The sequence below is a fragment of the Suncus etruscus genome, chromosome 5 (assembly GCF_024139225.1).
Source record: "Suncus etruscus isolate mSunEtr1 chromosome 5, mSunEtr1.pri.cur, whole genome shotgun sequence".
NCBI lineage: Eukaryota > Metazoa > Chordata > Mammalia > Eulipotyphla > Soricidae > Suncus > Suncus etruscus.
In genome coordinates, this window is record NC_064852.1 from 65,141,124 (window position 1) to 65,156,621 (window position 15,498).

At 42.1% G+C, this 15,498-nt stretch overlaps 1 non-coding gene across 1 annotated transcript; it reads right to left on the reverse strand.

Moving 5' to 3' along the window:
- Positions 1-3,023: 3,023 nt before the first annotated feature.
- On the reverse strand, positions 3,024-3,155 carry LOC126009974 (small nucleolar RNA SNORA9). Its single transcript, XR_007496122.1, has one exon. It is a non-coding gene; the product is annotated as a small nucleolar RNA SNORA9 (small nucleolar RNA).
- Between the last annotated feature and the right edge of the window lie 12,343 nt (positions 3,156-15,498).

The window sequence follows — 15,498 nt, forward strand, 5'->3', positions numbered from 1 at the left end:
CAGGAGTGAGTGCGCCCACCTGGGAACTGCTGGCCTGGCCCTGCCCTCTGTTGGCCACATCTGGAAAGAGACTGCCAGAGGTGTACTCCCAAGACTGTGGGAGAATTAAGGTCTAGATGCACCTGTCACCCCAACCACCACATTCAACTTCTATAGCAGGAGCATCAGCTTTCCTTAGAGCCACTCTTCAATTTTCCTTCTCTTCTCTGTCTGGTGTACAGAAATGTATGTTCTAGAAGGAGGTCTTAAGATATTATTGGTTCCCCCTTCCTTTCTCCAATCATAAAGTCTGACGCCAGTCATCATGATCCTTAGGACCACTGGCTAAGGTTCTTCTCTTCATGGCTACTTCTGCTTACAGGGGTTCAACTAAGTGTTTGCCTTGCATCTGGTGGGCTCAGTCAAAATTCCTAACACTGCAAATGTCACCACCAGCACCATCAGGGTCTCACTTGAGCTCAGAGCCAGGAATAGCCTCTGAGCGTTGCAAACTAAATATTTAATTGCTGGGACCACAACATTCCACCCCTGAGCCAATCACTTTCTTTTTTGTTTTTTTATTTTATTTTATTTTTTATTTGTTTGTTTTGTTTTGGGGTCACACCAGGCGGTGCGCAGGGGTTACTGCTGGCTATCTGCTCAGAAATGGCTCCTTGCAGGCACTGGGGACCATATGGGATGCTGGGATTTGAACCAACCACCTTAGGTCCTGAGTTGGCTGCTTGCAAGGCAAACGCCGCTGTGCTCTCTCCGGCCCTGCCAATCACTTTCTAACCAGCATGCAAACAAGCCCTCTGTGAGGTATAGAAGCTCTTGGAAGGCTAGTCTGGGGCTCTGCTGCTGGGGGATCCCAGGCAAAGCACAACCTAGCATTCCCCAGTAGTGAGAAGTACAACAGTCAGAGCTCTTCTGCTTGACCAGAAAGCAGCAAGTATTTATGAAGTATTTATGGAGACTGTGTATTCTGCCCTTTCCTCTACAGGAGAGTCACTTCCTACTAACAACCTACCCACAGTCTTTTATAGCTCTATTTCATGGATAAGTAAAGGTTCACTTTATGACCCCATGTTGTTCCAGTCTGGTCCAAGCCCAGAATATGTCTGAAGCCAGCAGCTTTCTGCTCCTGGAAATATTCCATTTCCCTGCCTGCTGCTGCTCCTCTCACCACCATCCTAGGTCTGGCCTTGCACTGCCTCCATGACCATATTCAAAGATGCTGCCTCTCTCTCAGGCTCAATCATTTTCTTGCAGCCCCTCTCCAAGGCCCTAGATCTTATGCTCCTAGCCTCCATGATGGACATAGCTGAGGTCTTCACAACTCAACTATTCTCCCAGTTCAGCCAGCCTCACCCTGCTGTCCCTTTCACTGAAAACCCTAGCCTGTGTCCACACACCCTTGAGGGGATTTACTGTGAGAATTTGCACAAATTTACACCTTGGGAGATGATTGCCAGGATCAATGAGTTTGTTTTGTTTAGTTTTTTGACCACACGTGGCAGTGCTCAGAGGCTACTTTTGGCTTTGCACTCGGCCACACCCTGGCTTATGGGACCATATGGTTTACTGGCTATTAAACCCAAGTCTGCTGCACACAAGGTAATTGCTATATATTATAGATATTATATATATATATTATATATTATCACTCTGGCCCCCAGATCAATGAGTCTGAAGCACTCTACCCAAAAATGCAAATGGCAGGTGCTCAGAAACACAGGTTACTTTCTTTGTTTGTTTGCTTGTTTGTTTTTTGTTTTTGTTTTTTGGGTCACACCCGGCGTTGCTCAGGAGTGACTCCTGGCTGTCTGTTCAGAAATAACTCCTGGCAGGCACGGGGGACCATAGGGGACACCGGGATTTGAACCAACCACCTTTGGTCCTGGATCAGCTGCTTGCAAGGCAAACACCGCTGAGGTTACTTTCTTAATATCTTATACCACAGCAGGTGAGGATAAAAAGGTGGGAAAACAAGCTGTAATGAGCAGCTATCATGGTACAGTCAGATTGTGAGTAGGCGTGTGTGTGTGAGTGTGTGTGTGTGTGTGTGTGTGTGTGTGTGTGTGTGTGTGTGTCTATCACTGGGATCTCACTCAATTGGGAATTAGAAATCTAAATCCAGGTCGTTTCCCCTGCCTTATTCAAAAAAAGGTAGATTATACTGAGAGGTTGGGAGAGTGTTTCTTTGGTCCCAACAGCCCCACTGAGCTTTGGAGGCTAAAGAGGGGAAAACCTGCAATGGCTATGGTTGGGTCAGGGAGGTTGGGCCAGCCCAGAACTCAGGGCTGGAGCACATGAGATCCCTGAGTTCTATTCCCCTATTTCCTGGTACTCGAACTGGGCCCCCACTAGAACTGCCCAGTGTGGCCTTCACCATACCCCTCACAATAAAAAAAAATACAAATCCATGCTTTAAACAGGAAAGTGGTTCATGTGTGTGATTCTCTGGGTTCAGTGCCTATACCATAAAAATTTTAAGTAAAAGAAGGTATTAAACCCTGTGCTTAGTCACAGGGGCAATTGGAAGCATGGTTTTTCTGACACGTGCATAGTTCCCACTTGCTCTCCTCTAATATTCACACCTCACCATCCCAGACTCCACCTCTGCCAACCCTAAAACAACATTCTGGATCACAACCTCTGAGCAAAGCGTGTCTCAGTATTTTTTGCCTTAAGCCCTGCTTTGTGGGTCTGAGCACTTTTGGGTGTGGAGTCCATAAGACAACAATCATATTTGATCAATCAAAAGGTAGGACAAATGTTATTCAAGAACATATTAAATAACTGTACTGCCAACATTCTGCTGAAGGAGGCTTTGTATGTCCTGGTGTATCTGAACTCAGTGCTTCCAGCCATGCAGCAAAGGTGTGTTCTGACAATAACCCACCAGCTCCAGAGATGGGGAGGGAAAGGCAGAGGCTCCAGGAACTGGCAGATGAGGAGGAACTGGGAGGAGAAACCAGTGTCATCCCTGTCCCCACACTGTGGCTGGATCTTTATTTTCTTTTCTCTCTTCTTCTTTTGTCAATTGTCTGAAACTTCTGTAACTTTCCTCTTAATGGAGCAGAGTAAGGCCTCAAATCATTTCCTAATGTTCTTGCAAGCACTATAAGAATGCACAGGGTCACCCCAGACCTGATCATACTTGAGGCTTGCAAATGACTTTCATTTTATATCTATACTTCGGCTTTCTAGACCATCAAGTTTGGCCTTAAATTTTGGTCTTAAAGGTTTCTGCCTGCTGTCAGGAGAGATGAAGTCATGAAATTTTCCTATACATGGATGTACATGGAATCTATTATGCTGAGTGAAATAAGTCAGAGAGAGAGAAAAACACAGAATGGTCTCACTCATCTATGGGTTTTAAGAAAAACGAAAGACATTCTTGCAATAATAACATTCAGACACAAAAGAGAAAAGAGCTGGAAGTTACAGCTCACCTCATTAAGCTCACCACAAACAGGAATGAGTTTAGTTAGAGAAATAACTACGTTTTGAACTATCCTAATAATGAGAATGTACGAGGGAAATGGAAAGCCTGTCTAGAGTACAGGCGGGGGTTGGGTGGGGAGGAGGGAGATTTGGGACATTGGTGATGGAAATATTGCACTGGTGATGGGTGATGTTCTTTACATGACTAAAACCCAAACACAATCATGTATGTAATAAAGTTGTTTAAATAAAAAAGGAAAAAAAAGTTTCTGCCTGCTTTAAATTTCAGCATTTTTATTTCTAAGATATAAACAGAGAAAAGTTTATTTCTCTGTTTAGAATTACCATAGAATTATCTATGAACTTGGACCAGAGAGCTAGAGCAATGGGTAAGACATTTGCCTTATATAAATGGCAGAACTAGGTTCAATCCCTGGCACCACTTATGATCTCCTTAGCACCACCAGGAGTTATTCCTAAGCACAGGACCAGGATTAAGTCTTGAGTACTGCTGAGTGGGTTCACTATACTCAATGAAACACAAATACTGGATCACACAATTCCAGTGTTTTTCAGAAAGGCATTGCCCTACCCCATGTATTCAAGCTTAAGAAATTCAGGCCTTGAGTAACCAGAAACTTGGGGCATTTTTGTAGGTCACATTTGCTAAGAAATGGTCCCTCCAAAAGAAACCCACCCCCCAATCATGAGGCAAGATGAGGGTTTGTGGGTGAAGTAGCCTTATGAGTCCATTGACCAATGGTAAGAGCCCAAATGTGCCCAAAAGCAAATGGCATGGGGTAGGGCTGAGTAGAGGATAAAGAGTTAAGTGTGGGTAATGCAGGACAAGGTCTGCACAAAGCCAGGAATACCCACCTTCTGAGAGACCATTACCATAGACAACTCAGAAGATCTTAGGTACCATAGAGTCAGTATTCTGCCCTTTTTGTTTTTGTTTTTGGGTTACACCTGGCAGTGCTCTAGCTCTATGCTCAGAAATTGCTCCTGGCAGGCTTGAGGTACCATATGGGATGCTGGAATTTGAACCACCGTCCTTTTGTGTCTAAGGCAAACATTCTACCACTGTGCTACCTCTCCAGTCCCAGTCTTCTGCCTTAAGTAGGAAAAAATGTATCACTTGCCAGAGAACTAATTTATTTTATTCAAAGGGACCATACCCAAAGTTGAGTGGGGCATAAGATGCATCTCAGGACCTCCCACATGTTACACATACATCTACTACTCGAGCCAATACAATTGGAGAACCTGGATTTGTTCAAGATCATGCTAACATCCTCTTTTACTCTGTCTTCTACTGGACATCACCCCTCCCAGCAGGTATCCTGGTCACTGCAAACCATACATAGAGACACAGATGAAAATATACTTGTTGACTATTCTAAATGACAGTGATCTCCTTTCTACCTCAATTAACCAAATGATTAAACTAGTCGTGGAAAGTTTATTTATTCCTTTCAGGGGAACTATTCCATGAATTAGCCATGTAGGCTAATAACACTTGTAAAAGATACCCAGAAAATAAGATTTTGGCAATAATAAGGCATAAGCAACAAAAAAGTCCCAAACTTTGACCTCCTTTTTCTTTCTTTTGTATGTAAAAAAAATTGTAAGATAAAATTAGCTCGAAGTACCCTTATTGGACACAGCTTTCTGTCATTCTATTAATGCACATGTATGTCTGTGTGTGGGCACAGGCCTAGTGCATGTGTGGGTGTGTTTAAGCTTAATCCTGATTTGAGTCATGGATCATTAATAATGTCTGACTGCAAAACGAAGGAGCCACTAAATATTATACTATTTATAAGTAATCTGCTGCCCAAGGCATTGACCTACTTAATGAAGCTTTGAATTAATATGTAACCTAATAAATAGATCATTCTACAAATATAGGTTACCAGAAGCATAATTTAAGTTGTTCCATTTACTTCACCACTGACCTCAGTAGTGCAAAAAATGGACTAGTGAATAAAAATAATAATAGATAAAAATATATTGGGCCTAATAATCCAAATGCAATTATGTGCAGGATCACCTTTGGTTATCACAACAAAGAGATACACTGCTTTAGGGCCAGGAATGTAGTTCAGTGGAAGACATTTACCTTGCATGTGTAAAGTCACATTGATTCCCAACAATGAAAATATTTATATCTATGTTTATGTAATAGGAGCAACACTTCCATCATTCCCAGTTAAAAAAAAAAGTGGCTTCGATAACTAGTCTAATATCTAGTAGGATTCAATCTAGGTGAGTGGCTTCACAACTGCTCATTACTACATCTCCAGAGTAAATGTAATGAGGCAGAGTGAATGTGTGCTAGGATGTCAATTAATTTACCACCATACGAGTGTGGATTATGCTTGTTTAAAAGACAGGTATGGTTGGCTATAGAATGTACTGGGACATGATAAAACTGGGAAGCATGCAGATCTGACAGCACAGAACCCAGGAGAGAGAGAAAGGCTGAAAGTACTCAGCAAGTTGTGCTGACAACTGAGCTCCTAACTTCCAGCTCTGCTCTTCACTGATAGAGAGGATGCAACAGCCCAGTTCAGGGATGCTCCTGGAGATGTCCAAACCATAAAAATCATCTTTTATTTTAAAGAAGTTTTTTAAGTTTTTTAAACATTTTTTGGTTTTTAGTTTAGTTTTGTTTTCGGGAGGTAACACCTATTAGTGTTCAGGGCTTACTCCTGACTTTGTGCTCAATGATCACTCCTGACGGGCTCAGGGCACTTTCTAGGGTGCCAGGGATTGAAACAAGTAGAACACATGCAAGTCAAGTGCCCCACTCATTGTGATATCCCTCCAGCCTTGTTTATTTCAAATAGGGACCATACTCAGCAGTCATTGGGTGTGCAGGGGTCACTCCAGGTGATGATTAGTCCATACCCCAGGTATGGATCACACAATTCCAGTGTTTTTCAGAAAGACATTGCCCTACCCCATGTATTCAAGCTTAAGAAATTCAGGCCTTGAGTAACCAGAGGTCATAGTGATGCCAAAGATAGAATTCAGGACCATGAGCCACAGTCCAGGAGTAAATTCTTCCCACCTCTTTCCCTAGCACACATTCTGAGCTCTGGAAGCTTCCTATGCTGAGTGGATTTATTAAAATATTGTGATGGGACATGTGAACCTTCCAGATAAATGAGCAGGTAAGAGGCCTGCCCTTCCTTTGGCCTTTAGTCTCTGCAGAACATGGGTTCAGGACAGCTGGCTTAGCCTGCAGAGAGGCAAGTCCATCTAAAGGCCTGGGCTCCAAAGTCTTTACCACCAGCTTGGGCCACTGACAGGGACAGAATTAACTAACACCCTGCTCTCTTCTCTCCTGGTATGCAATTATTTCCCATCTACCCTGTTTGGAAGAGTCAGTCAATGCTTCTATGTCCCAAGGCTGAAAGTTGACTCCAATGCTCCCAAGACAGGAGCATTCTAGCCATGGGAGGCTGAGCCTTAGACTCAATGTTCGATTCTGCAGTGCCTGGAGTTTCCAGTGGTGATGATGAAATTCTGCAGAGAGGAAGGAAGCTCTAGTGAGAGACTAGTTACCCAGTTGGGGGCACCCCATCTTTCACCTCACTCCCCATTTATTAAACTACCCCTTTCCTGGGAACTGTCCAGCAAACGGCCTGCTGAAGTGATCTTCACTAAGCTGCTAGTCCTAATGAACTGGAAGCTCACTGAGAAAAGTATGAGTAGGCAAGGAGTTGCTCCCCAGTGCCTAGTGTACCTGTGAGCATTTGCATTCCTGGAGTAATTGCAAAAACACTGTCTATTATCATGTGAATTGGAAGGCCTGAAAGATCCAGAGACCAACCCCAGCACTCAAAGCTGGTGAAGAATCTTGTCCCTAAAGTAGCCCATTACATTACTAACACTTCTTAGTGTATCTTCGGAGCCAAATGGTTTTTACTACTAGCTGCTAGTTTTCTGGCTCTTATCTCATTATAATGTTGTTATTAAGTATTTACTGTGTGCCATGCCTATTTTTGTTTGTTTGTGGATATTAGTTCACACCAAGCTATGCTCAGGAGGATACACCTGGCTCTACACTCAGAAATTACTCCTGGCAGTGCTATATCACCTGTGTTAACAAATCCTAAGACCTAGTAAGGCACCAAGTTTTAAAAGGCTCTAACTGCCTAAGGGAGGGGTTTTTTTAAAAGCTGCCTGCTATTGGCTACAAAATTAACACACAAAAATCAATGGCCTTTCTACACAACAATAGTAATAAGAAAGAAATGGACATTAAGAAAACAACCCCATTCACAATAGTGCCACACAAATTCAAATATCTTGGAATCAACTTGACTAAAAATGTAAAGGACCTATACAAAGAAAACTATAAAACTCTGCTTCAAGAAATAATAGAGGACACGCGGAAATGGAAGCACATACCCTACTCATGGATTGGCAGGATTAACATCATTAAAATGGAATACTCCCCAAAGCATTGTACAGATTTAATGCGATCCCTCTAAAGATATCCATGACATTCTTCAAAGAAGTGGATCAGGCATTTTTGAAATTCATTTGGAACAATAAACACCCTAGAATAGCTAAAGCAATCATTGGGAAAAAGAATATGGAAGGAATTACTTTCCCCAACTTTAAACTGTACTACAAAGCAATAGTTATCAAAACAGCATGGTATTGGAATAAAGACAGGCCCTCAGATCAGTGAAATAGGCTTGAATACTCAGAGAATGTTCCCCAGACATACAATTACCTAATTTTTGATAAAGGAGCAAGAAATCCTAAATGGAACAAAGAAAGCCTCTTCAACAAGTGGTGTTGGCACAACACTTGCACTTAGCACTTGCAAAAAATTGAATTTAGACCCCCAGCTAACATCATGTATGAAGGTTAAATCCAAATGGATGAAAGACCTTGATATCAGACCCAAAACCATAAGATATATAGAACAACACGTAGGCAAAACACTCCAGGACATTGAGACTACAGGCATCTTCAAGGAGGAAACTGCACTCTCCAAGCAAGTAAAAGCAGAGATTAACAGATGGGAATATATTAAACTGAGAAGCTTCAGCACCTCAAAAGAAATGGAGCCCAGGATACAAGAGCCCCCCACTGAGTGGGAGAAACTATTCACCCAATACCCATCAGATAAGGGGCTAATCTCCAAAATATACAAGGCACTGACAGAACTTTACAAGAAAAAAAAATCTAATCCCATCAAAAAATGGGGAGAAGAAATGGACAGACACTTTGACAAAGAAGAAATACAAATGACCAAAAGACACATGAAAAAATGCTCCACATCTGGGGCCGGGCGGTGGCGCTGGAGGGAAGGTGCCTGCCTTACCTTCGCTAGCTTTGGACGGACCGCGGTTCGATCCCCCGGCGTCCCATATGGTCCCCCAAGCCAGGAGCGACTTCTGAGCGCATAGCCAGGAGTAACCTCTGAGCGTCAACGGGTGTGGCCCCCCCAAAAAAAACCAAAAAAAAAATGCTCCACATCACTAATCACCAGGGAGATGCAAATGAAAACAACTGTGAGGTACCACCTCACACCCCAGAGATTGGCACACATCACAAAGAATGAGAACAAGCAGTGTTGGTGGGGATGTGGAGAGAAAGGAACTCTTATCCACTGCTGGTGGGAATGCCGTCTAGTTCAACCTTTATGGAAAGCAATATGGAGATTCCTCCAAAAATTGGAAATCGAGCTTCCATATGACCCAGCTATACCACTCCTAGGAATATACCCTAGGAACACAACAATACAATACAAAAATCCCTTCCTTACACCTATATTCATTGCAGCACTATTTACCATAGCAAGACTCTGGAAACAGCCAAGATACCCTTTAGATGAATGGCTAAAGAAACGGTGGTACATATACACAATGGAATATTATGCAGCTGTCAGGAGAGATGAAGTCATGAAATTTTCCTATACATGGATGTACATGAAATCTATTATGCTGAGTGAAATAAGTCAGAGGTAGAGAGAAAGACGCAGAATGGTCTCACTCATCTATGGGTTTTAAGAAAAATGAAAGACATTCTTGCAGTAATAACATTCAGATAGAAAGAGAAAAGAGCTGGAAGTTACAGCTCACCTCATGAAGCTCATCACAAACAGGAATGAGTTTAGTTAGAGAAATAACTACGTTTTGAACTATCCTAATAATGAGAATGTACGAGGGAAATGGAAAGCCTGTCTAGAGTACAGGCGGGGGTTGGGTGGGGAGGAGGGAGATTTGGGACATTGGTGATGGGAATGTTGCACTGGTGATGGGTGGTGTTCTTTACATGACTAAAACCCAAACATAATCATGTATGTAATAAAGTTGTTTAAAAAAATTTAAAAAAAAAGCTTCCTTCTATTACAGAAACATTTTCAAAGCAGTCTGTACTCCCAGAGAGGACTTTTGAAAAAACTAGCTTATAAGAAAAGATGCTTGAAAAAATAACCTGTACTCACAGGTATCAGGACCCTAAAAAACCTTGGTTGCCTGTCCATAAGGCATTGAAGAAATAAAGGAATATAGCATAAATATTAATTGAGACATAATTTTAGCTGACATTTTAAAGATTACTTAGATATATAAACACACCCTATGAGGAACATTTTCGTAGATTCAAGTATTTTTTTTAGTCTTATAGAAATATTACTATCCTCAAATCTAACTTTACTTTTAGTCTATGCCTACGTGTAGACATAGTAAGGGTTAACATTTCAGGCCTCAGTTCAGTATGCATAAAATCAAAACAATACTTACTGACCTTGCTGGCTAGAGTTCTCAGATAGCAAAAAGCAGCTTCAAAAGTGAAACTTCCCCGTGTTAAGTTATGTTTTGAACAATTTGCCACTATGATTTTATTTTGTGGTAAAGTTAGTTTTGTCTGAATATCTTTGTCTGGAAAATTATGACTTGTCAAGAAATTAAATATGGGGCCGGAGAGATAGCATGGAGGTAAGGCGTTTACCTTTCATGCAGAAGGTCATCGGTTCGAATTTCGGCGTCCCATATGGTCCCCCGTGCCTGCCAGGAGCAATTTCTGAGCACGGAGCCAGGAAAAACCCCTGAGCACTGCCGGGTGAGACCCGAAAACCACACACACACCAAAAAAAGAAATTAAATATAAGTATTCCGTCTTTTGCTTTGAATAAAGGAACAGAGCTTGAATCCAACGAGTCCTTGGTCTTTGCCTCCCACAACCACCCATGCACACACCATTCAAAGGAACCTCAAAAATTCCGTAGTGTCAGGTCCAATTGGTCTGTGACTTGGCAGTGCTTCGGGGGCCTTATGGGATGCCAGGGATGAAACCCAGGTGGGTCACATACAATTTGCCCTACTTATTGTACTATAGCTCTGGCTCCCTGTTTTAAGAGCCTCATAGATGAGAGAGTCTAGAGGGTCAAGAAATAGTTCACTAGGTAAGGTGTTTGCCTTCCTCATAGTGACCTGGGTTCAAACCCCAGCATCACATATGGTTCCCCTAGTACTACAAAGAGTGATCCTTGAGCACAATCAATTGTGATCCAAAAACAAAATAATTTTTTTAAAAATTTAATTTTACATAGTCCCAACCTCAGTTATAACATTTTATAAGGGGTTAAAACCCATAGCTTAAGAAGGTGGACTCTCAATTGATCATCCTTATTCTAATAATGTTAAATTAAAAGGGGTAAATGGAGTAAGGTTTTGTGCCTAGACACAAGGAGTTAGGGGAAGAATATCATGAGGAGCTTCTTTTGCAGAAAAAGGGAAGATTTGGGGTTTTAGGATCTTGTGGGTGGGATTTGAAAACATCTATTCACTTCAGTAACTCCCTGGAAAGTCCCAGGAAATGTGATACTTAGCTGTGGTACTGGGCATTCTCTACTGGTCTGCACATGCCTTCTTGGGTGTATGAGGCACCTGGACAGCACATGATTCACACCTATGACCTCACTAAGATGGTGGATCTTTTAACTAAAATACTGTATGAGTGGAACAGTTTCATTGGAAGTTCCTCCTGCCTTGGTTACATAATAAAATGATGTATGAAGGATGACACATACAAAAGAGATGACCTTAGTCCTTCAAGATATTGGAAAATAAACTTGCAACTATGGTTTTTTTTTTTAAATCAATCCTCATTTATTATGATTCCTTATAACATAACTGAGGAATCTGGGAGACCAGTGCAGGTCGCTATCAGCATTCGTGGGTCTCAGTAGGCCAGGCAAGCTGAGTCTCCAGCCAGGTTCTAGCGAAGCTTCCGGAGAGGTCCATAACTTGTGCAGTTGCTGAGTGCTGAGAGTGCCACGCTCGTTGAGGGTATTATCTTCCCGTACCTGGGGTGAAACTGGGGGGTGCCCTTGTAGTTGGGGAGGCCAGTCGAGGTGGGGAAATAAACCGAGGTGGAGCGGCTAGGAGCAAAAGGAACTGCTGTGTCTGGCCCCCTTTGGCTAGGGAAAACAGGGCAAAAAGCAGATCTTCTGCCCTGTCCTCCTTTGCTAGAACTAAAGGCATCGAGGCATCGAGCCACTGTAGACCGAAAACGTGGCTTAGGAGAGGGGATCCGGACAGGACTTTGGTGTTCTGACATCCTCGACAGGACTGGCTCCTTCTTGGCAGAGTCCTCAAACCAACGGACAGGCCTCAGCGGGGCGCTGGTGGACTTCGGCAGGGGATTGGGCCTCCTGGGGGTGATGAGGAAAGTAGCAGGTGCAGGCTTCCGACGCTGGACCGGGGGTGGTGGTGGAACTGGTTGTGGAGGCGATTGTGGAAGTCGTCGTCGAAATGCAGGGCGACGACGTATCTGGGGAGGAGGACACTGCTGGCGGCGAAAGCAGCGGCTCAGCAGCAGGCAAAATTGGCAAACGAGATTGCCCATTTTGAGGAAACAATGTCCGAAAACCGGAGAAGCGAGTCTGAAACCGAGAGAGCTTTCTCAATTTCTGACTCTCGTACTGGCGAGATCCAAGGGAAAAACGCCCTGGAATTATGACAGCTCAAGGGGCGTCACAAAGGAAAGGTGCGTCACCGCCTGTACTCGAGGCAGTGGGGGGACGGAGGGAGATTGGGGACATTGGTGATGGGAATGTTGCACTGGTCAAGGGGGGTGTTCTTTTTTTATTTTTTATTATAATATGATTTTTATTTTGATCATAGTGGCTTACATATTGTTGACAATAATATTTTAGGTACATATTTACATAAAATCAGGGGGGATTCCCATCACCGAATTGTCCTCCCTACCCGTCCGTTTTTGTCTTCCCTCCCATTTCTTCTTCCCTCACCCCCAGGGCGGCTAGAATATGTGGTCCCCTCTGTATCTAACCTACTACTTAGTAGTCTTGCACCTGTTTGGTCTTGAGGCCTCCCTTATTTCCCCCTCTAACTGGAGGCAAGACTAGCTATTTCAAGTTACGTGGTTTTGCCTGAAAAAGAGAAAAGTAATAAATAGGGGTAAGAGTCTAATACCCCGAAAATGGGCGGAATCCTTCTAGTGGCTCTCATCATCGATTAGGGAGGTGAAGGAGAAAGAGAAGGTGAAACACTCCACCAGTACCAAAAGAAGTGTCAAATATCCAGTGAGGACTCCAGCTATATCGATAAGCACCACAAAAAAAAAAAAAAAAAAAAAAAAAAAAACCAACAAAAACAAGCACACAAACAAAAAACACGCCATGGTCTTGAAATAAGAAACATGGCATAGCACATAACGAAAGAAAAGAGAGGAAGAGAAAAAATAAGTATAACTGGGGACAACAATTTCAATAATCACACCCAAAGAGAGAAATCGACCAAAATAGATAGGTAAATAAAAATAATAATAAATGAAGGTAAAAAAATATATATATATATAAAAATAACCAAGGTTTTGTGCTTTTTGTATTTTTGTTTTTTCCCTCCTGCCCTGGCACAGTAAATATTAGGGTCATTCAAAAAGGAATTCACTTGGCCTAAGAAATATGGGGTTTCTCCGTCCTTGGAGTATACTGTCATGGGATACAACTGTGTTTTAAATGTAAACTCAGTAGGTTTTAGGAAAAGACACATTCATAGTTATTGAAGCATGTTATATGGATGTGATGTTGTCATTTGTAGGAAATAGGTAGATTCATTCACTCAGGTGACTAAATATATTTCTCATTTATATTTGGTCTTTATGTACAACTCTTGTATAACAGTTCCAAGAAAGTGGAGTTTCCTGAGAATTATAGTAAAAAGAACACCCTTTGTTATAATCTTTGGGTGGTGTTTTGTGATCAGTTCTTGAGAAAGCCTCAGTTATGCAAGTTACTATTTCACGATGTATTTATGTTATGAAAATCAGAGAATATGTACTCTTTACAAGGGACTCCAGTATAGATAAAAGGATGGTAATGATTTGCTGGTAGGAAAGGGCTAGAGTTGGAGTTCAGAACTTAATAATAAACTAAGTTCCTCCCTGACTAAAGAGTTTATTTCCTTTCCCTTTTACTTTGCAATAAATCTTTCCATTTTAAATAATTAGTTTAATGACTACTAATTTAATAAATCATGCCTAAATAATGAAACCCCATAAAAATCCCAAAGGAGGCATTTGAAAGGGAGGGACATTGGGATCTTTGGAAAGGGGAGGTGAGTGCTTTGATGATGGCTGTGGTGTTGGAACATATATACAAGAAACCATCATTAACAGTATTGCAAATCAAAGAACCTCAATTAATAATAAAAATCTCCTAAAGTAAAACCTTCAGGGAACTTCCAGGTTGGAAAGAGGGTTAGGGGATCATTCCCTCTGATTAACAATTGATCTATAGGGAATACAGATAAGGACTAAAATGATAGCACAGTAGGAAGGGAGTTTTCCTTGCACACAGCTGACCCAAGGTTCAAACCCTGGCATTTCATATGGTCCTCCAAACCTGCCAGGAGTGACTTCTGGTTCCAAAACCAGGAGTAACCCCTGAGCACCACTGATTGTATCCCCCCAAACAAAACAAAAATCATCTTTAAAAAAAGAAAAGGAAATACAGATTAAAAATATGAGTTTCTCATAGACACTTAAAGTCTAAAATGAGAAGGTTGGGGAGACTCTAGTTTGTACAGGCTGGTCAGAAGTACAGGTAGTTTCTTCTATTGGGAGCAGAGTTGTGGGAGACTGTGTTTCTAGGGTAGAAACTGACTCCATCTTCAGGTAGAGAATGCCTGAAATGAGTTGAATTCCCACACTGCTGACATTTGAGAACTATTAGATGTGGGAAAGCCTCCACATGACCTCTGGAACTAAGCTTACCAAGAGTTTAATGGATCTTTGCCTGCACTATCGTTTTCAGGCTGGTCTGAAGTTGCCATAAAAAGTTTTTTTTTGTTGTTGTTGTTGTTTTATTTTTTGTGCTTTTTTTTGTTTTTGTTTTTTTGGGTCACACCCAGCAGCACTCAGGAGTTCCTCCTGGCTCTATGCTCAGAAATCACCCCTGGCAGCAGGCATGGGGGAACCATATGGGATGCTGGGATTCGAACCACTGTCCTTCTGTCTGGAAGGCAGATGCCTTACCTCCAGGCTATCTCTCTGGCCCCCATAAAAAAAAGTTTTTTAAAAGTCTGAGATATAGTTACAAGGATAAGGTACTCGCATTGCACACAGCAGACCCAGGTAACACAAATCCTAGTATTGCACATGATTTCACAAGCACTGTGTGGCACAGTCTATTAACACAGATCTAGGACTAAGCCTTGAGCACTGCTGGGTGTGACTCAAATAAAATTGTAAACCTTTTTAAGGTTTATTTATTTATCAATTGATTGATTGGTTGGTTTTGGGGCCACACTTGGCGATGCTCAGAGATTACTCCTGGATCTTTACTCAGAAATCGCTTCTGGCAAGCTCAGGGGACTATATGGGATGTCAGAAATCAAACAAGGTTTGTCCTGGGTCAGCTGCATGCAAGGCAAATGCCTTACTGCTGTGCTATCTCTCTGGCCCCAAAATTGTAAACTCTTTTTTTTCAATCTTTTTAAATTTTATTTAAACACCATGATTACAAATAGGACTGTCATTGGGCTTCAGTCACCAAAAGAACCCCCACTTTAC